The sequence below is a fragment of the Cervus canadensis genome, chromosome 27 (genome assembly GCF_019320065.1).
Source record: "Cervus canadensis isolate Bull #8, Minnesota chromosome 27, ASM1932006v1, whole genome shotgun sequence".
Lineage (NCBI taxonomy): Eukaryota > Metazoa > Chordata > Mammalia > Artiodactyla > Cervidae > Cervus > Cervus canadensis.
In genome coordinates, this window is record NC_057412.1 from 39,914,697 (window position 1) to 39,937,175 (window position 22,479).

Genomic DNA, 22,479 nt, shown 5'->3' on the forward strand with positions numbered 1-22,479 from the left:
GCCAGATGCAATCTAAGTACTCACCTAAATCTCTGGTAATAAACCCAGCACAGAAAGTCAAATCAAAACGAAGGGTCCAGAAAGGGTACAAAAGACATACAACAAGATGGAATTTAATGAAAAAGTAGGAAAATGAAGAAATTGGAACACTGAAGAAATGAGGACAGTGAAAAATAAGATGAAACCAAGATAGTATGAAACAGACACCTTTTCCAAAAATCCAACCGGACCAAATCTATAAATAACAAGTTACAAGAGTTTCATGGGATCAGGTCAATTTTTGCACAGATATTTAAGTCTTGCTTCTTAACAGGCCATTTCTCTTCCCATTCCCTTACATAGACATCTAAAGCCCATTTAACCACATGTTAATAACTTTGGTGTCTGTAATGTTATCTTGTAAATAGACTTGCCTATTTCCTTATGCATAGAGTGAAACTCCAGGAGTGTGAATTTCCTTCTAGGAAAAGAAGTGAACTAACAGAGATGAAGAGATCTGGTATTGGCACACTGCGTGTGCTCACAAAATAATACAGTGGCCCTAAGCACAAATTATAAGGGGCAACCATTTTATGTCCACATTTAGGGGAAAAAATTGCAAATAATATAGAAGCCAAGGTTGACAGGTGCCTTCTTAGCACAGTATGCAGCATGTCAGTCTCATAATCCAAAGGTCCTGAGTTCAAAGCTCAGAGGGGACAATACAAGCTTTTGTGTTTCCCTGATAAAGAGTCCGCCTACAATGCAGGAGACCCTGGTTCGATCCCTGGGGTGGGAAGATCCCTTGGAGAAGGGAATGGCTAGCTACTCTAGTATTCTTTTTTTTTTTTTTTTTTTCATTTATTTTTATTAGTTGGAGGCTAATTACTTTACAATATTGTAGTGATTTTTGCCATACATTGACATGAATCAGCCATGGATTTACATGTGTTCCCCATCCCATCCCTCTGGGTCTTCCCAGTTCCAGTATTCTTGCCTGGAGAACCCCATGGACAGAGGAGCCCGGTGGGCTACAGTCCATGGGGTTGCAAAGAGTCAGACATGCCTGAAGGACTAACACTGTCAACGTAGAATTCTAAATTCTCCCCCTTGCTGTCATGGAGGCTCTTGAAGGCTATCTTAGAAAGGATTTCCTTTAAAGGAAACAGATGGAACCAGATGCCCTGAGATAGCATCCATCACAGAGCATCCAAAGATACATAGCACCAATTCTTTTTTTAATTAATTAATTACTTTCTGGCTGCACTGGGTCTTTGTGGCTGTACACGGGCTTTCTCTGGTTGTGGTGAGCAGGGGCTACTCTCCAGGCCCAATGCACAGCTTCTCACTGCAGCGACTTCTCTTGTTGTGGACCACGGGGTATAGAGCACAGGCTCAGTAATGTAGCACAAGGGCCATGGGTTTAGTTGCCCCTTGGCAGGTGAAATCTTCCCAGATCAGGGCTAGAACCCATGTCTCTTGCATTGGCAGGCAGATTCTTAATCACTGGACTACTAAAGGAAGTCCAAAAGCCTCAGTTTTAAGTGTACTCAGTAGTGAAAGTGAAAGTGCTAGCCACTTAGTCATGACCAACGCTTTGTGACCCCATAGACTACAGCCTGTCAGGCTCCTCTGTCCATGGAATTCTCCAGGCAAGAATAGTGAGGTGGGTAGCCATTCCCTTCTCCCAGGGATCTTCCCAACCCAGGGATCGAACCTGGGTCTCCCACAAGGCAGGCAGATTCTTTACTGTCTGAGCCAGCAGGGAAGCCCACTCAGCATTAGGTGCAGTCTAAGTCAGCCAAGACTCTCAGCATGTGATGATATAGACCAGAAGAGTGTACTCAAGCCCTTTCTATGTCAAAGCAATATTGAAACATATCTACTCAAATAACCCCCGCACCTTGACTGAATGACCAGGCAGGAAGACACAGTGGTCAGGCCAACGTGCAGACTGTCCCTCCTGATCCCACACCCCAAACACAAAGCATATTGTACGGTCCTCCCAAGTGGTGCAGAGAAGGACCAACGTGGCTCTCCCGTGTGTTTCTCATGCCATCCCGACGCACACCGGGCATTCAGAGTAACACCCCCAAAGCTCCCTCTCATGAGCAAGGCTGCTTGTGGAGCTCCTGCAGGGCCCAGTACTTAGCTCACCCACGGAATGTACCATATGGAACAGAAATTGCCTGTTTATCTCTGCTCCCCAACAAGACTGTTTAAATTCCTCAAAAATGGTAATGAAGCTATATTGGTCTTTTGAACACAGTTTCTCTGACCCTGACAGAAACATACTAGCAGCTCTAAAAAAAAAAATTATTTTTTTTAGTCGAATCAGGTAAAATGGCTAGAAACAGAAAAAGGCAGGAAAGGCTTTATTTCCAAAAAATGTTCCAGAGTTCATAAATAGTTATTGACCACCTATTCCATGATAGGCCCTGTGTCAGGGGGAAGAGTTAGGGCTCCAAGGAGGGAGCAATGAATTTGAGGAGAAAATAAGTGAGCATATGTGTGAAGAGTAGAAAATGTTATAAGTACCAATTTCCCTGGAAGATTCAAAAAAGGATCAGGAAACATTTCCTAAAGAAGGTGGTTTTGAAGTATTAAAGGATTTGAGCAGTATTCACCTGGCAACAGGCACTCCATTGACAATAACATAGAAGATGAAGAACTACAGGTACAGATATTATGACAAACAAATGGTTTCTCCTGACCGAAGCACATTTACATGGTGTGTAAATGAAGACTGGGCTTGAATCTGGGGGGCTCTTTAATGCCAGAATATGAATTTGGATGTTTTTTTCAATTGAAGTATAGTTGACTAACAGCCTTCCCAGGTGGCTCAGTGGGAAAGAATCTGCCTGCCAATGCAGGAGATGCAGGTTTGACCCCTGAGTCAGGAAGATCTGGAGAAAGAGGTGGCAATCCGCTCCAGAATTCGTGCCTGGGAAATCCCATGGACAGAAGAACCTGACAGGATACAGTCCATGGGGTGGAATAGTCGGACACGACTTAACGACTAAACAACAATAGGTGATTTACAATGTTATGAAGTTTCAGGTGTACAACATAGTGATTCACAATTTTTAAAAGTTATACTTCACTTATAGTTATTATAAAACATTAGTTATATTCCCTGTGTTGTATAACATATGGTTTTCTTTACAGAGTGGTATCGTTGAAGGCGTCTGAATGAATACACAGTCATTGCTGGGTTTAGGTGATTTAGGGTGATTGCTATAGGGGCAACAGGCCAGATAATTTGGGATAGGTAAGGTCTGATCACCTGTTAGATGTCTTGTCTCAGATAAACATTTTTGCCTGTCAAACTGAGTTTTTCATGAAAATCTTAGGTTGTATAACTCTAAGCAGGAAGTATGGGATTTATTAAAATTGAACATGAGGTAAATATTAATAAAAGCATAAGAGAGTAAATCACAACGAGAAAGCGTGGAGGATAGAAGATAAGGCAGGATTACAAATTATTCAGCAGGGGAAGTCTAGGACCAAGACATTCCCATATTTTAGATAGGATTTAAGATGGCATATGGTAAGGGTGAATATATTTCTCTAGTACTCTGGAAAGCTTTTACTTTTCCACCCTGAAGTAAGGAAAAAATACTCTCCCTGGACTATATTTTTCCCTCTCCATTGCACTGCCCCCATGAGAGAATCCCTACATTGAAATTTTCAACAAACAAATAGAATGGAATGGCTTTAGGTGCCACTGGTAATGGAGAGGGTAAAAGCTGAAAAAAGGTTCAGTGACCCTGGTAAAAGTCTAACAGTTTGGGGAACTAAAAAGAATCACAATCATTTAGTCTATATTGAAAAAGGCAACCAGATCTTTCCTAATTAAAGAAATAAAGAGGTGGAGCACTTGGGCAAGGGAAGAATTCATAGTGGGAGAAGAATAGATAGCTTCTCAGGAAATCAATTTATTCGGACATCAAACAAATTCAGCACAATGAAGAGAATTTTCAGAAACTGGGGCTCTATATGCTGTGGTTACATTTCCACCAATTAAAAGGAGAATTACTACTTGATTCAGAAGAAAAAATTAAAAGGCCTCAAGGTTTAGAGGTTGATGGCTAAATCTGGGAGTGCTCATATGCTCAGTGGTGTCTGGCTTTCTGACCCCTCTGTAGCCCACCAGGCTTCTCTGCCCATGGAATTTTCCCAGCAAGAATACTGCAGTGGGTTGCCATTTCCTCCTCCATTGGATAGTCCCAACCCAGGGACTGAACCTGAGTCTCTAGCAGCTGCGGCATTGGCAGGCAGATTCTTTACTACTGAGTCACCTAGGAAGCCCAAACCTGGGAGACTTCTTCCCAATCCTGAAACTTAGAGAGACAATGGTTACAGTTAAGAGCTAGTTAAACCCCACCTTTGGGGATTCTGGATCTAGAATACAGACAATGTTTAAGGTTGGGGTGTGATCCTCTTATAGAAAACACTGGACTAATACATTATGAGTTTCACTCTTATGACTCAAGTTGAGCATGTGTATCATGGATCATCAAGTTGACTTCACGGGAATACTGAATAAAAGAGGCATCTACTGACTAGTCCAGAGCAGGCATCAGAAAAGTGGAAAGAGCTGGTTAAGCCTCCTTGTTTTACATACAGACACTGAATCCAAAAAGGATAAAACATCTGCCGCAAGTTTGTATGGGTAGTTAGTGGCCCAGCTGGGACTAAACCCCATATTTCCTGACCCTCCATCCAGTGCTCTTTATAAAGCCAGCGGGAGCTGTGAGGCTGTCATCTGTGGATCACCCGAGTCAGTCAGCTCTCTACCATCTGGGCCAACAGGAAAACAGTGACTCACAGAATCCAACGTTCCTCTGGAATGTAGGAGAGGTATGCTTTTCTTCTGGGCTGTGAACCTTTTCAATTTTTGTAAATAAAACCCTACTTTAAATGTCCTAGGAGAGCTGGCAATTGTAAGTGCCTTGCAGTCCAAGATCATATTTGGTGATACTTCACAGAAGCTTAGACTGACTGACTGATGGATCAGCTGATAGACAAAGAGCAAATTTCTGTACATCAAGCTGCAGATCATTGTGATTTTTGTTCGGACCAAAAGCCATGATCATTTGCATTGTGAAGCAATGGAGGAGTGGTAGGAAAAACTGAAGGTTGAAATTTGCCGAGGATAACACATAGGAAGTAATTCAAAGTATTCTAAAAAACATAAATGTGACGGCATAAGTTTTTAATACCAGGGTCCACTGTTTCCTCATCCAGAAACCCTTCAAAATTCAAGGACCTCTACATGAGATCTATTATCTCTGGACTGATACTTTTTTTCTTAATATATATATTTTTTATTGAAGTATAGTTGACTTACAATGTTTCAGGAGCAAAATAAAGTGATTCAGTATATACATATAACCTACATTATTTTTCAGATTATCTTCCATTATAGCTGATTATAAGATACTGACTATAGTTACCTGTGCTACACAGTAAACCTTTGTTGCCTGTTGCATATCTATTTTTTTGAACTAGAAATCTAGCATTCTATTCATACTAAGTCAAACAAGTGGAATCAAACTGTCATAAAGTTTTTAGTTAGGCAAATGTTCATAAGTTTTCTAAAATATATATATTATACATACTACTTATAAACATGTAAACAAAAACTTTTCTACCATGCTCGATAAAGGCTTGAGTCACCTAGCCTTCAAAGAGGCTTGAGTGAAGGCTTGAGTCACCTAGCCTTCACCTAGTCATCAAAGAAAAAGAGATAGAGAAATTGGAAAAGCTAAACTAAATGAAACAGGAGCACTATGAAATAGAAAAAGTGAAATAAACTAGATAAAAGTAAAAGATCATCTTTTCAATAACATTAAAGCTACAGCAGGTGAACTAAAGACTGGCCCTTTTGACACACAGAACAGGCACCAACCTTCACATTAATCTCATCTATCGTCCTGGCCACACTGGGAGAATTCTGCCTTCCCATCTCCTAAGAATCACCCAGGACAACTGCAGGGACAACTGTAGGTAGAGCTACCATCATTTTTGCCACCTCACGCAGACCTCCAAGTCTGCAGGACACAGACACTCAGTTTTTTCTAAGTATACTCATGGCCCTGGAGAGACTGGCAGGTATTTATATGCAAAGCTACTATAAACAGCCTATACAAAACAAAAAGCAAATTCTTAATAATATGCCATTTCCAACATGCCATGCTATGGCTCAAAAGTCTCCAAGGACTTCTCATTGCCTAGAGTTACAGTTCAGACTACTGAGGTGACATTGAAGACCATCCACAGACACTCCATCTCTCCTTTCCTGTTTCTTGGCTTCATTGTTCTGCTACACAGACCCTTCCCTTAAGTCATGCCGGCCATTTACCATCCTCCACATATTCCTGTGACTCCCCCAGTTGTGTACATTTCCCCCCTTGTCCTAGAATTCATCACTCACCCATTCCAATTCTACTTTCCACAGTCAACCCAAATGCCAACGCCTCCCTGAAACCACTTTGCTACCCAACTAACAGGAATTTCATGTTTTTTTTTTCTTCCTTCCATGAGAGTGGATCTACATTCATACTATTTTCCAGAGATCTATTTTCCTCTGCTTTGAATACCCCACACTGTCTGTATCCATTCTTAATAGGTATTTATTAATTGATTAACTCTAAATTTTAAAAAAAAGTTTCCATTTTCAAAGCTCTTTAAAATAAGGTAATAATCTGTCGCTGTTATTACATTCACACAATGGAAACTTCAGAGCCATCTAGTATGTTGTCACTGGATTCCTTTCCTTCCACAAAAGACCAAACTAGGTCATTTCAAACCTCAGTCACCTTCAAGAGATTCTAGAAGGGCACTCGAAGAGTCAGCAAAGAGATCACATTCCTGGATTCCTGATTTGTTGTCCAGATTTGCTAGAGTTAGATTCAGGCAAGTGTGAACTGGAGAAATGAACTAACCGTTAGCACCTCCCAAACAAAATGAAAGGAGCTCTTTTGTGACATAGCTGGATATTCGAGTTTGAAAGGAGGGAGTGAGGGAGGAAAAAGGGAAAGAAAACACAGCTGTCAATTGCCTTCCCTCTGAATGTGCTTTTCTTGCCTTTTCTGCTTCTATTTTTCACAACTATGTGATGGATCTGGAATGTCTGAAGGCACTAAATCAGAATTGAAAAGGTGATTTGCTGTAATCTGGTAAGTATATCTACTAATACGTGTATCACCCAGAGGTGCCTCTAACTGGGTCTTAATTAGCTTTCCCAGAAAACATTTCTTCACTAAACTATAAAGTTCCAGAAGTGGTAGCTTTCCTGTGAAATCACATTTGATTTCAAGGGTCAACCCCAGAAGACTCAATGCAGTTTTATTTCTAGGTCCAGTAACAAAGCTGTTCATTTCATAGACTTCCTTCCGTGGATTTAGGCATATTCTCAGAGCTCAAACATACTATTTGTGAAGGGGATCTAGAGATGAAAAATTATAATTATTAAAACAAATAATCAATGTCATGAAATATCATGAGTAACATCTGAGTAACTGTTCTAACATCAAGCTTGCATTTATAATAAAGAACTTAAATGTTTCACCTCATATATCATTAATTCTCCTCATATCCCAGGCACACGGGGTTGTTGACCCCCAGATGTATCCAAATGAGAATAAGATTAGTTATGAAGAAAGCAGTTGAGGCTTTGAAGTCTAGAGGCAGACAGATGGGATTATGAAAATGTAAAAGTTATGTTCAATGTAACCTTAACACATATGGCAACTAATATTACTATTATCCAAATACCACTGTGGGATATTTTCTTAATGAATTTCTTTAAAATCCTTTTTTGTAACTGTGGACCTTTTACAACCAATGGCTCTTAAAGGGAGGAAGGGATTTTTTTGCTCCTCCCCTCCAACTTGGGTAAGTGTAGGCACATGTTCAATTCTCATAACTCAAGAGAGTTGGTGGGTAGAGGCCAGAGATACTGCTCAGCATCCTATAATACCCAGAAAAAGTTCTCACCCAAATTATCTGGACCAAGGTGTCAACAGTACCCGGTTCAACATATTCTGCTCTTGGCCATCATTTTTCCTTCTCTTGGAGTCTGATAACCTCTCCCCACTCCACACACAAAGATATTAGGACTAACCCAAGGGCAGGTCAGGCATTCTACATGGTGGCCTCATGTGCAAAGTGCACATGCGCTGGAAGCTCACCAAATACGGCTCCACTTCTTGTTAGCTTGAGCTAGTTGCTTAACCCTTTGAAATTCCTTTCTTAAAAAAAAAGACTACTACACAATATGAATCATATCTAACTCCATAAGGTTGTGGCGAAATGAATCAAGTTTCATATATGCATATATAGTTATATATTAATATTGTCAGTAAAAGTCATTTCCCTTGTTCTTTTCAGGCCCATCCATCCATCTCCCTGCCCCTCTCTCTCCCCTTGTCAGTACCCCTCATCCCCAAGGCTCAGGTTCTCTCTTTTCAAATGCTTTAATTCCTGTGGTGGCAAAAATCAAACTTGGGCTAGGAAGTGAGTCACAGCTCAGCAGCTAAAGGAGTTTGTTTTTCTTTCTCTGAATGTATTTCTTAAGAATTTCGGCCTGATCCTTCAGCCTCCTGTCGGTTGAATCCTCTTAATGTTTAAGACACACAGGGAGCGAGCTATGGCACCAAGACGTTTTCCAATTGCTAGGAATGAGGGTTTTTAAAATACCGAAAATAACCAGAGGGCAGAGAGCCCTGCAATCCTGTTACATAAGCAGATGTTGGAGGACCGAGGCTGGTTTTGAGGTTCCTTTCTCCACAAGCCAATCTCCGCTGATCCTCTCCAACCTCTGCTGGATTTACCTTAATGCTGCAGAAGTCTGAAGAGGGGCCTCTGGATGCTGCGCACTTTTTCGGCAGCTCCAGGCGAACTCGCTGGTCACACATCACAGTGGGGAGTGATGAGTGAAGGGCCGGCTCTCACCCGCGGGTGGCGGGAGACCAGGGCGCCGGAGGGCAGAGAGCCCTCCTCCGCGCCGCCCACCCAGGGCTCGGGATGTGCTACCCCGACGGCCAGCCTCCCCTCCTTCCCCTTGCCTGTGACATTTCAAATATTCCTGAACCGTTACTTAGCTTTTCGAATTCACAGAAAACACCTATTGTTATCTCCGGCACTCCCAACTCGCTCCCCAGCACCACTACCATCTAAAATGTCCTGCAAAATGGAAAATCATCAAATTCCCCTTTCCCTCCGTATCTGGCCTGTTGGACTGTCTCGGTCTCCTATTCATTTTCTCCCCAATCTTTTCCCTGTCCGTGGACTGACTACATCCCTTGATAAGTTTTCTCTCTTGTCTCTCTCTTTTTCTCTCCTTCTCCCTCCTCTCCCGTTTCCACCGCTTCCTCCGCTCCGCATCCCTCCTCCCTCCCCGCCCCTCCTCCCTCTCCCGGGCTCCTGGCTCTGCCCTCCCCGCCCCTCCCCAGAGAAGAGTGTCCAGCTTCCCGGGGCTGCCCGCCCGCCGCTGCTCCTCTGCCCACCTACCATGAGGAGCGGCTCCTCCCACCTGCCCATAAAAGCCAAGTGCATGTTACCCGCAGCGGATCAGAGCACTTTCCCGGTCCTCTCCTGCGGGAGCCCCCCGAGCCTCTCTCCTGGATCTTACGTGCTCAAGGTAAGATAACCCTTCTGCAGGCATCTGACCTACTGGGGGTTGCTTCGGGGGAATCAGTTTTCCCCTGGTCAACGTGCTTACTGTTTGGTTAGAGCTGATCCTTATGGATGCCAGATCGGCTGCTCCTTTAAACCAGCAACTGGTTTGAAAACAAACTTCTGTTTGAACGGTAAAATAAAAGTTCGTTTGGGGCAGAAACAGCAGCATAAATATTGCAAAAACCTTTTCTCCTTTTAAATCACTTTTGCCCCGGGTTGCTGGCTGTTGCCGAGGTTAAAGTGTATCTGTTTGGGGTGTTTTCCTGACCGCTTTTCATTGTAAATATTTCACCTAACAGTGGGGGCAAGGAAAACTCTGTCCCATTGTCAAAAATGTACTTTAAAAGAACACAATTAGTTTCCTAAAAATAGCACAAAGGTCTGCTAACAATTTTGCCATGTTTTCCAAACCCCCAAGACAGCTTCTGTGAGTCCTTTAAAAAATATCTTTCCAGGTTTAAGTGCTTGGAAAAAATGATGCCAGCGGGTACCCTTTGCCCAGAGACCATGATCAGGTGGCTGTAGATAGGAAAGAACAAATCCAAATTGACAAGCTACAGCACAACGGTGAGAGCACGAAGTTGTCTTTTCAAGTCGTCCTAAAATGAGAATTGTGCTGGAATAGAAAAGTGTATAAAAGAACTTCACGAATTTCTAGACACACACCTAAACATAAAGCATTTCAATGTGTTTCACAGTCAGAGAAAAATACAGGCCAGATTATCCAATACTTCTGTTTACACCCGAGGGTTGTAAAGAACGATCAGCTCGAAGCCTTTGGAAGCTGGATCCCTGCTTGTCACCCTCTTTTCCCTTACCTAGTAAAAATGGACCCTATTGGCAGAGAGACAGAGCCTTTAGGCTACCCTCATTTTTAAAGACTTCGGACTTTACATCCTGATCTCTGAGGTCTGAGAATGTGTGCCATGCACCTGCGAAGGAAAAACGGCCTCCGCAGCTACTTCTGAAAAACCAGACACTTAGTCCATGAAGTTTGCAGTCAGAATCTGCGGGCTGTGTGGGATGAAACTCTCTCATGTGGGAGAAAAACCCTCTTCAAATATTTCCTCTGGGGAATTGCACAAGACAGCTGAGAGACGGCAAACCAAAGCTGGCAGTCAGGAAACCAAACCACTGTTTCAGCCCTCAAGGTTCTTAAAGTAAGAGAGGAAAAGTTTTCCTTTTTTATTTTTTTTTTTGGTTTGTTTATATTGTTTCACTTGAAAAAAGAAAAGTCTCCAAAGCTGTAAAAAATTCTTCACTCTTAAAGAAATTAGAATCATTAGAAGTTTAACTGAGGGTCTTCCAAACCTTTCCTCCTTATCGCTTGCATATCAAAAGAAATAATAAAGATATTTAAAATTTCTATTTGGCATGGAGAGGATTCAATGTTATTATTCAAATGAAAAAGTTATATGTAAAACTTTCTGTCATGTGAAATTTGGCTTCATTGGAAAAAATTATTACGAGGAGTGCGGTTTCCTTTAAGAAAATGATATAAAATTACTATTGGCCATGATAATATGTGACCTGAGCATATTAAAATACCTTTTATCTCAAGCCACAGTGCAGAATGCTTGCTTCATATTTGCTGTAAGTGGGTAATCAGCCATGACAAGAGCACAGGTATGGGACCGGGCCAAACCAAGTGTGTGGTATGTCCAAGCTAATTCCTCTTTTATGTTAGTACCGGATTCACGCCCATCATCACAAGGGTGAAAATACACTGCTTCATTCACCAGATCCCCCTGAGGAAAGTTATCTTTTCTGGGAGGAATGAAAAAAAGTGCTGCCAGTGTAAAAGAGCTCCCTGTGATTCCTAAATGTGGGGATGAAAAGTGTTCCCCCGGGGCTTGCTTCTGCTTTTCCTGGCACTTAATCCACTCTACCAGCTATGAGCCATTTCACAGAAACCTCTCTCCCCATGTGCCATCACATTCAACACCCTAAATAACTGGATGAGATCATCCTAGACTGCTCATGACCTCACTTTCCCAGGGGTCTTTACCAGACACTAAAAATGATACTTTCTCCATAAGTTTCCTTCTTAAGTTTATAGAAAAATCAGTGGTGGGGATTCATGGAGTCCCCGCAATGTCTCCCCCTTTGCACAGGATATAGAGGCATGAGTCTTGTCTATGCTGTTGTATAGCTGCCCCTGGATTGGGTTGGTTCATTGTATAGCTGCCCCTGGATTGGGTTGGTTCATGGCCATACCAACCCCATACCACTCCAGCAAGATGTGAATGACTCCTATAATGTTTCTTATTAAAGAAAAGTGACTGCATGTTTCACTAGAGACACATGGGAAGGGTGCTTGGTTGATCTAGAGGGCCTGTTACATTTAGGGAAACACACATTTTAGATCCTCTGCTATTCCCCAAATTATAAAACAGTATTCTTCCCATAATCAGAAGGTATATCCTACCTTAATTCCATTTGTGAAACAAGAATCAAGGAGAAGGGGCTGGAATGAACAGAGAATTGAGAGGGGAAGCTGGGCAGAGCTACTCCTAGAAAGTGCCCTACAATAGAAAGCCCAGAATCTCTGTAACAAATGCAACTTCTTTTTGCTCTTTTTTATGTGGAATATGGGGAACAAAATCCATATCTGCTGTTGTTGTTGTTTTTAAATCAATGATAGTATTTCTAATAATTTAAGATTCATCTCTACTACACCCTTCTGTAACAGAAAAGAACAGCCCTTCTAAAGACCAACATGATTTCAGGTCTGCCCCACATTAAAACCCATAGATCTTTGCCAGTTATAATTTTATAATAAAAGCTACATTATAACATAAAAAGCCTCAGAACAAATTTTTAACTAATGGGTTGTTCATGTCAACAAATCCACCTCTAACTCTCTCAAAGGGCCCAATGTTCAGTAACTATTTGAAAATTAGAAGTTAGAGGCAGCTGTCTACTCCTCCCTATCCATGGTCTTCAACTGTGATATGGCAACCTGTAGCGTGATTGAGATGCAGCAGTATTTGCCAATCTCTGGTCCTCCAAGTAACCCTCTGAATATTAGGTCTTTCTTCAGGCCTTGGCTTCCTTCTCTTCCACCAGGCCCCCATGAACATCCATATGCATAACTCAAGGAAAGTATAGATCTCAAGGCTAGAGAGCAGTCTTCTGAGAGTTTCATTGTTCTAGCTACTGAGTGAAATGGAAAAAAAAGATACAGAGAGAAGAATGAGTGCCCTCTGGAATTTAGAGAATCACTTTAGCATTGTGTAAAAAAGAACCCCTTACTACCCAAAGCATCTAAAAATTTAAATTAAAAAATAAAAAGGCCAGCTTGCAGGTTGTTTCAAAATGCTAAGGATATAATGAAAAAGATCTTCCAATGACCTGACAGTCATTAATATCAGTTTACACCCCCAAGTACTAATTTAGAGCTCTGCTCAACTTCCCCTTTGCAGAGACCCAGGGAGTGAAGACTGGGAAAGAATAGTAACCACATTTCAGCACCAACAGAGAAGCCACTAATTAGACATTCCACTATCAACTTGGGAACTACATTTGCTGCTTGAGGAAGGAGGTTCTTATAGTCTATCTTCAAGCAAATAGATTTGCAACAAGAGGGCTAAAGGGAGTCACACACGGTCGGAATGTCTATAATCTGGGGGCCCTGTGAATGCAAATCCACAAAGCTGTTGAAATTGCAAGGAATCAAACCGAAGTGACTGAAACAAAAATGTTCCCAAAAACTGATCATAGAGTAATCTGCTAAAATAATAATGAATTCTCACTTCTCAGTGTAACATAACAGCAAAAGCTATTGTGGACACCTATAACTGATTATGTCAAATATTAAAACACATTGATGGTCTACCTTCAATCCCCTCTGTTAATTTTGGGCTCACTCCCACTGTCCTTCCTGGGAAATGAAAGCTGTCCTTTTCTCCTTTGGTACAGGATTTACAGATGCAGTCATGCCTCTTTGTGCTACCTCCTTTTTTTTCTTTCAGTGAAAGAAATCTCTTTTCAATCCTTATAGATCTTATAGTTTCTGGAGTACCTCTCATAGCTGTGGCATTTCTCATTATCAAAAGTCTCATACTTATCTTAAATAGGTGATGTAGATTTTCACTCCAACAAATAAAAAACCTTTACATTTTTCTAAATCTTAATTCCTATACCTAGAAGATAAGTAATTTAAACTTGCTCCATGCCTCCAAACTGAAATGAAGCTTCCAAGCAGTTTTATTTATCTAGGCTCTAGTCTAACTTTTGGGGGTTTAAAAATTTATTTAGGGAATCACACAGTACAAAGGCTAAAAGAATCCTTGGAGGTAATTTTAACAAAGTTAATTTTACGGATGAGAAGAGTCAGAGAGGTTGATGTCTTTCCTAAGGTCACCCAGACATGAGTAGGAGAAGCAGGACTGGAGTTCGTATGACCGAACTCTCTGATCAGGGCTCTATTTTGAATAACTATAATGTGTCTTCCCCATATAGTGTGTATCTAAGATGTCTCTGACTGTGATGAGAATTCTGTTGAAACATAAAATACAGAGTTCTCAAAAACCGTAACTGGTAGAGGTTTGGGGCTTCAGCTGTACCTCTCCTGCAGAACATTTAGAAACACTGGTACAATCCCTTGTGAAGAGTGAAGTCACTGGTGGTCTCCATCACAGGCACCTTATGGTCTTTTTCTCTTCATTCCAGGGTCTTATATGTAATAGCTGCTTGGTAAACCTGTGTTGAGAAAGTGAGTGATTGATTTAAAAAAAAAGAGGCTACGTATAAAATATCCATATTTCTTAACTCCTTCCATAAAAATCCTTACAAGTCTATAGGTACTTACAGAGACTCAGATCCCAAGTATATCAAATTTAAGATTCCCTGGTGCTTTAAGTAATGCAGGAGAGTCCATTTAGCCTTATCAATGGCTGAGTCATTTCCCTGCCTACAGAGATTTCATTAATCCTCACATTTGCCTGAGTTCTAGGAATAATGCTATTTTTTGCAGCAGGCTTAAGATTGAGTTCCAGCTTTTCCATGACAGAACAAATGTATTATTTTTATGTGATGATTTACAGCATAACCTTCCTCTTCTCACGTCACATTGACAGTGTGTTATCAATATACCTGGAATCTCCTCAGGTCTTTAATGAAAGAAAGGACAAAATATGCATAATGGACCATTAAGGAACATACTGGTTAAGGGGTGTAGGCATGAGGAGTGTTATGACACCAGAGAGGGATTATCCAGGGGTCAAGAGTATAGAGAGAAGATAGTGCAGCTAAGAGGATCCATTCCTCTAAAACAGAACAGGGAGAAACTCCAGAGAAGAGATTTTTTTAAACATGATTGTCAGAGCTAAGACCCACTCAAATGTTTGGGAAGTAAAACACTATTTGGGTCAGACTTCTCTCTGTATAGTACAATATTAGGAATGGCTCACATGGGGGAAGGTTTATAAATTTTACATCTATTAAAACTCTTCTTAACCCTTAACTGGACTTCCACTGAGAATGGAACCTCATTGACCTCATTTTAAACTTGACTCTGACCCAGAGTACTAACTCCATGGATATCATGACATCAAAATGTTCTCTGCTAAGATAAAAATACAACTTTTCATAATACATAAAGTTACCCCAATGTGGAAAGTGATAAAGGTAGAAAAGAATATTCTTGTATCTTTTCTAGAAAGAACTTACTGAGAAAGAGAAAGATGTTACCTCAGATGCTTCTTCACTTTCCTCTAAAGCATGCCTGACAATTGTTTGCAGAACTTTGAAATAGTCATTGTGTTTCTGAAATTGGTTTATTGTATATTAAAATTTATATGGTCCGTGACTAAGCTTCACTGTGAAAACATACTTTTAAGTAAGTCTTTCTTGAAGATTGTCTTTCTTAAGCTCTCTTGATGTGTTTACATCTCGGGATATTTAGGCATTGGCATCATTTGATGTGCTGAGATTAAAGACAATTAGTCACTTCATGCACTACTTTTCCAACTAACTGAACAGGCCTGGGTGTGGATGTCAGCTGTTGGCTTCTCCAGGAAACAAAATGTATCAGCCTGTTGGGGAGCTTTTCTAGTCCTCTCTGTTAGCTAGATAAAACAGCTGTTTTGCTGAAATTCTGGGCCACCATTAAGGTGTCATGTATGAGGGAACTATGGCCGATTTAGAAAGACATTTGGCCACCCAGCAGCGGCATGGCTAAGCCACAGCTGCCCTCAGTTTACAGCAGGACAGCAGATCTTCAGAGCTGGTTGAGGAGTGTTGTCCTGGGGCAGCTGGGAGATATTTTGTGAGCTCCCATCCCATTTAGTACGTCTCCTCTATCATACCGCATGCACGCTAAAGATAAATCTAAACTTGGTTCATAAATTCAAAGCGATGACTGTACATTATTATATTTCTTTGAAGATCTGTACTTAACAGTTTTCCCATCGAGAGGTCATAGTGTTCATCCGTGCTATAAAGCCAGACAAGTGGCCTCTTGTTAAAGGGCATATACAAGACAAGCCTGAGGAATACAGGAAGGGAGACGCTAGGTGGAGCTAAGAATTTGAGGCTTGGGTGACCAAGACTGTTGAGGTAGGAAGAGTGAAAGAAGATAAAGAATCTGCAGCAAAAATAGGCTATTGGATCCACAGTCCCTAACTTCACGTCCAGTTCCCCTTCTAGCTCCCAGCTGACCCTAGTCCTCCGCTGTCCCGTGAGTGGGGACGGAGGTTATTGACCAGTAGAGGGAGCCGGGGGGTTGAGTGTCTCAGAACAGAAAACTGATTTGTTCCCAGAGGGAGCCTTCAGATTTTCATTTTCCTGATAAAAGACAGACAACGTGTCTTCTACAACCAGTGGCTAAAATGTAGCACAGGAGTATACCACATTGCTGGTTTTCCTTTAAAAAAAAAAAAAATCCCAATTTAAGCCTCTACAAATAAATCACCTGCATTTCAGCAATGCCAGAAATGTCCAGGCATGTAGGAGTTTATTTGAAAGAAAACCATGGCAATCTTAGAAAATGTTCTTTCCGAGGCCACCACCAGCCAAGACTTAAACGTTCAGGACTAAATGCTCAATTCAGCAATAAATAAACCACATCAGCTGGGGGTCAGCAGCAGACAAGCACAGAGTCAAGGGCTGAGAAAACCTCTTGGGTTCCAAAGGGAAGCCCTAGTGTCCTGCCAGGATCAACTCCTGGTCCCCAGGAGAGGGGAAGGGAAATGCAAGAAAGAGGGAGGCAGAAATGGGCCAAAAAGGCTTTGTCCAATCAAGATGGCTCAGAACCTACACTCCAGGATCCTCGTTTCTCCAGGCAGCAGTCAGAGTCTTGCCTAGACCGAAGTGAATACCTTTCTGTTGAACATTTCCATTGCACAGTGGTGTGGGGATGGCTTGTTAAGACTTGAGAAAATTGCAAAATTCAGAACCCTCTAGAGGAGAGAGATCAATTAGGAACATTAAAAAAAAATTCCCTGGCATACCAGGAAAGGGCAGCTTGCTTTGTAAAAATTATGACATTCACAGGAAAACAGAGCAATCCTCTCTCTAGGACTATTAGTGATCTCAGTAGAGATGAAGCTGTGAAGTTGGTATGCATGTGGCCTGAGAATCCTCTATTCTAGGAATTTTCAGTGTTTTAGTCCCCAGAACACCTTGACTGTTTCTGGGGCCTTGATCATCTTTGTGCCTTAATTTACTTATCTTGAATAGAAGAACAATTCTCAAAGAACCACTCTCTTTAGAGGCAATTAAGGCCTTGCCAAATATTTTACAGAATGGTGCTACTTAAGCATACATAGTTAATTGATTGCACTCAGGACACCTGGAGATGGCTCTTGGCATTTACAAAAAACCAAGTTAAAATGGAATAGGAATACAGTGCCAAACAAGCACATAACTTTCCAAGATATACTAGGAGCATTTTTATTTCTTATAGTACAGAGGACAATATTACATGTCCCAAGGGGCCAGATAAGGCCTAGGGTAAGTAGAAAAAGGGAAAGAAACAATAATTAAACTATGACTTCAAGAGTCTCAAGAGGCCTATATGTTCACCTATTCATTATCTTGACACCGGTCAAAAAAATTCCTCATACAGAAAAAAAAGTTTTTGTGATTTTTAAAATTGTTTTACTGGAGAAAGATATTTTTAATAGTGACTGTTATAGTATAAAATTTCTAAATGCCACTTCTTCAGCATTTTCCAAAGTGTGTTTCAAAACCAGTAATATATGGGATATTAACATGTTTATACAGGAAAAGGTTCTATGGTCAAATAAACTTTAGAAATACTCAGTGAAATAACATGACCAATTTTACTTATTATTTTACAATTAATACAAGTAATTTTACCAATTGCTTATTATTTTACAATTTTACTTACAAGATTTCATAAAGACCTTAATATGCTCTGTGTATTTTCATTCTTCAAAAAAGTTACAGTAAATAGTGTGCACCCAACATATTCGATGACAAATCTTCTCAACCGGAGGGCATCTCTTGGGTCTGGTGTTTTATGGGACAGTTTAGGAATCACAAGCCTCAACTGTTTTCAGTTTAAGTTAATCCAAGACTTACTGGGACATGATATTTTCAGTGTTACCAGTTAATATGTAATATGCATGGAGCGTCAGTATAGATTATGTGCTATGTCAAACCATAAAGTAAGAAACAATCCCAGTGTGATTTCCAAACCCAATTGAAAAGGGGAGAAAAGAAGCAAGTGAACATGTCTTGGCCCCACGACTAAGTTCTTTATGATAAGAACAGCAGAAATGTTAAAATAATTTACCAATAGTTAAGTTAAACAGTAAATGAGAGAGAAAAAGAGGGGAGGGAGTGATGGGAAGAAAGAAGGAAAGGAAATAGGGGAAGTGGGGAGAATATTGGGTAGACTGAAATGATCTCTTCCTTCCCTCATCTTTCTCAGTGTCAGGATATTGTGTTACAAATAAAGAAATGGCCAATAATGAGTAATAAGTCAGTAAATGGGCAGCCTGGATAATTTCATGAATTAGCTCAACAACCCAACAGCTCAATGAGCTCAACAACCCAACAGCTCAATGAGCTGTTCAACATAAACACCACTAATTAATCAAGATCATTAACCAAACATTTTTTCTTGAGAATTTACTTTATCACCATCAATAGGGAGCTAATTCCTGGAAGAGGAACACACTGATATTCTAGTATATCTTGCTACACCAGGGCTTATTGGTTTACCGATGACACTCAGACCTCCTACCCGTATCAAATTGACTACTTCTCTTAGGGTTCTACTCTGGGACATCTCTTTCCCCTCGACAAAGATCATGCTTGGAGGCCAGTATCCCAAAAGCATTGCAGTGTAGCATCCTTTCCTTTAAGAAAATAAGTTCACAGTCATCTAAGGGAAAAACTCAAACTCATCATTTCTAGTTACAATTATAGACACCACCTAGTAAGTGGCTCACAGAACCAGACACTGTACTGCTCTCATTATCTCTATTGTTTACCCCAGCAGTACAAGGGTGGTATTATCATTCCCAATTCAAAGATGAGAAAAACGGAGCATCTATTTGGTCAAGCAGCTTGCCCAGGGTCACCCAGCTAGAAGTGACAGAGCCAGGATTCCCATCCCAGTCATGCTCCAAAGGCCATAGGTTTCCTGCTGCTTCATGGTGCCTCTCCTGAGGTCTCGTCATATCATAAAAGGAAGAAAAAATATCGACTCCTGTGTCACTACCTCTGACTCATAAAGAAAGTGAGAGAATTCCAATGGCTCTGTTCCTAGACACTGCCGACTGGCTCTGTTTTCTGTTTAATACTGTGATTTTAATTTCTTTTTCTTTTCTGTATTTTTTTCCTAAAAGCATGCTGCCATTTCAGAGCCAAAGAAGTAAGGTCTGTGTAACTAGAAAAATAAACAAAAAAAGCTATCATTTCTCCCTGGGGTAATTTATAAGGTCTAAGGTTTCTCCATAAATTCTCCCCAAGTGATCCCAAGTTGCTTGGCATGAGTCTGGGAAAAAGAGTGACAAGCAAGCATGTCATTCCTCAAGCAGGAGAAATTCCCATGAGTATATGAGGAACAGCCTAGAACAAAGGTACTCTGGCGTGTGAAACACACTTGAATCCAGCTCCCTGGATCATTCTTCGACTCTTGCTGTATTCCATACCCAGGTGAAGAGAGTAAAGACAGTTTAACTGAGGCTCCAAGCCACGTGAGTCACCTAGACAAAAGTCTATTGTCTTTACACCTGCTGCTTAACCTATTTGAGGGTGTACAGATACCCCCCCTTTCCAAAAGTTACTTTATGCCACTTCACTTCTATGAAAGACCTATATTACTACCTGTTTCTGCTAATCTAAAGAAATCCAAAGAAGATTTTCACCTTTATTGGGGGAGGGGGGCGGTGCGGAATGCGACAATGTTGGGTTGGCCAAAAAGTTCATTCACGTTTTTCCGTAAGATGGTATTGAAAATCCAAACAAACTTTTTGGCCAACCTAATAGCATTCCGCACTGCCAAGCTCCTTCCCCAGGAATTACACTCAGCATCAAGCCGCCATAGCTCTGAACCGTGTCGGTAAGCATCTGTGCTTATTCTGGATTTATTTTTTGCATCCATTAACAAGATGTGTCCTGAGGTAGCTGCTTCTTCACTTAACCCCATTTTGCCGTATGAAAGATTTCATACTCATGCTATGGTTTCAGAGAGCAGGGGAAGCTTGTATGTAGAAAATAATTACACTCTGAGCCCTTCCTTTGTGCTGTGCCAAAGACAAAAGAGGAAAGAAGGTCTAGGTCTTTCCACATGGTCACATTCTGCTTTACGTTGTAGTTTTGTGCTTGATCTTCCCTCTCTGCCAGGAGCATTCCCCATTTGATCTACTGACTTAATTTGTACTCCTCCTCTGAGATCAGCAAACTTCCCCTCTGAAAAGACCTGCCCACACCCGGCCCGTCTTGACCGCATGTGCATCTCCCCACGCCCACCAGTGTTCTGTGCACAGCCCTGTCACGGCCACGCCTTTGTATAAGACAGTGATCCCCTTGTAGGATTTGTGTGCTGCTTATCTCTGCACCTTCGATGCTTAGCACACAATAGAAACTTGATAAATGTGAAAAGAAAAAGAGGGATGAGGGGACAAAATGCAGTGATGGTACACGAGAGGCTCTAAATATGCTTTTCCCTATCCCTGTAGGTTGTTCCAAGAAGCACGTGCGCACGCGTGCATGCGCGCGCGCACACACACACACACACACACACACACACAGAGTATTACTAGGCTCAACTCTGTAGCTGTTTGTAAGGCTCAGGATGAACCCCCAGTGGGAGACTGATATTAAATATGAGCCTTCTGAATACCTAACTACATCAGTTCAGTTCAGTTCAGTCTCTCAGTCGTGTCCGACTCTTTGCGACCCCATGAATCGCAGCACACCAGGCCTCCCTGTCCATCATCAGCTCCAGGAGTTTACTCAAACTTAGGTCAACTTCCACGTCCATCGGGTTGGTGATGCCATCCAACCATCTCATCCTCTGTCATCCCCTTCTCCTCCTGCCCCCAATCTCTCCCAGCATCAGTGTCTTTTCCAATGAGTCAACTCTTCGCATGAGGTGGCCAAAGTACTGGAGTTTCAGCTTCAGCATCAGTCCTTCCAATGAACACCCAGGACTGATCTCCTTTAGCATGGACTGGTTGGATCTCCTTGCAGTTCAAGCATAAGGCAAGATTATTTGCTGGGTGGTGCCACTCCCCAGGACTATCTGTAACCTGCTCAAAACTATTCATTAGCATTAGAGAACAGATGAAACACCTTAGCTTGCCAGCCAGTCCCTCCATCCCTCTTACCCCAATCCAGCTTTCTATTTTTACCGCTCTCCAGTCTGTACCAGGAATTTGACCTAAGTCAGATGGACTGTTCTTCCCCCAAATATTCTTTCCTCTTTTTTCTACTGACTATGCCCCACTGTTCTTTACACTTGTCAAAATAACTATAAATTGAAGGTCCTCCTAAGATCTTCCTAAGTATTGCAGCCTGCATTGATTCTTCCTTATTCTCAACTGGTTGGCAGTTATTGTAAATATCACTTATGTGTTGCCTGTACCCTGTATTGAAGAAATTGGGGCTATTAGAACTTGCTGCAATTGTAGAAATGTGTTATAACTGAACCGTCCAATATGGTAGCCACCAGCTATATATGGCAACCGAGTACTTGACATGTGGCTAGTGCAACTGAGGTATGGACTTTTATTTTATATTTTTGTAGTCTCTTTAAATTTAAAATGACATAGCCACATGTGGCTAGTGGCTACTGTATTGGACAACACAGAATATTTAACTTTTTGTGTGCTATGTCTTGTAACCTTGATGAGCATATAAACTATTGGGAAAAAAATTGAATTCAGTTCTTTTTTGTATCCTCAGCTAATGCCATGATTGCGGTAGTATTCAACAAATGTGCTCAGTGCATTGCTAGACTGCTGGGTCTGCCTCTTAAAGTTATAATCTCTTAAAGACGTCCTCTCCCATACATACATAATATTAATAAAATAATACAGATTGCCTTTGCTTTTTTAACAGTTTAAACTCACTCAGAATGGCACTGTATCACTACCTGGATTCTTTATCACTCTAAAACCAAAATGAGATGAAGAATGATTTGAACTGAGTCTCTGAAAGAAAAGGTTCCATTATGCATAACTATCTCTTCTCTTTTCCCTTTGGGGGAAAAATATGTTTTAAATGTTTTTTAAACATGTTTCAGACCTGCTGAAACAGAATTTCTTTAATTTTCAAAATGACCTTTTCTACAGAGAAAGACTGTCCCTGAGAATCTGAAACAAGTTCAGC

The 22,479-nt window shown here is 41.2% G+C and overlaps 1 protein-coding gene across 3 annotated transcripts in view; it reads left to right on the forward strand.

Annotated features, from left to right (window-relative positions):
* Positions 1 to 9,472: 9,472 nt before the first annotated feature.
* Positions 9,473 to 22,479, forward strand: part of COL8A1 (collagen type VIII alpha 1 chain) — a 158,025-nt gene continuing 145,018 nt past the window's right edge. Inside the window, exon 1 of one of the 3 annotated variants that reach the window (XM_043448730.1) lies at positions 9,473 to 9,628. The gene's annotated coding sequence lies outside the window, so the exon portion shown is untranslated. The remainder of the gene's footprint in view (positions 9,629 to 22,479) is intronic. The other 2 variants (XM_043448727.1, XM_043448731.1) reach the window with 2 other exon arrangements.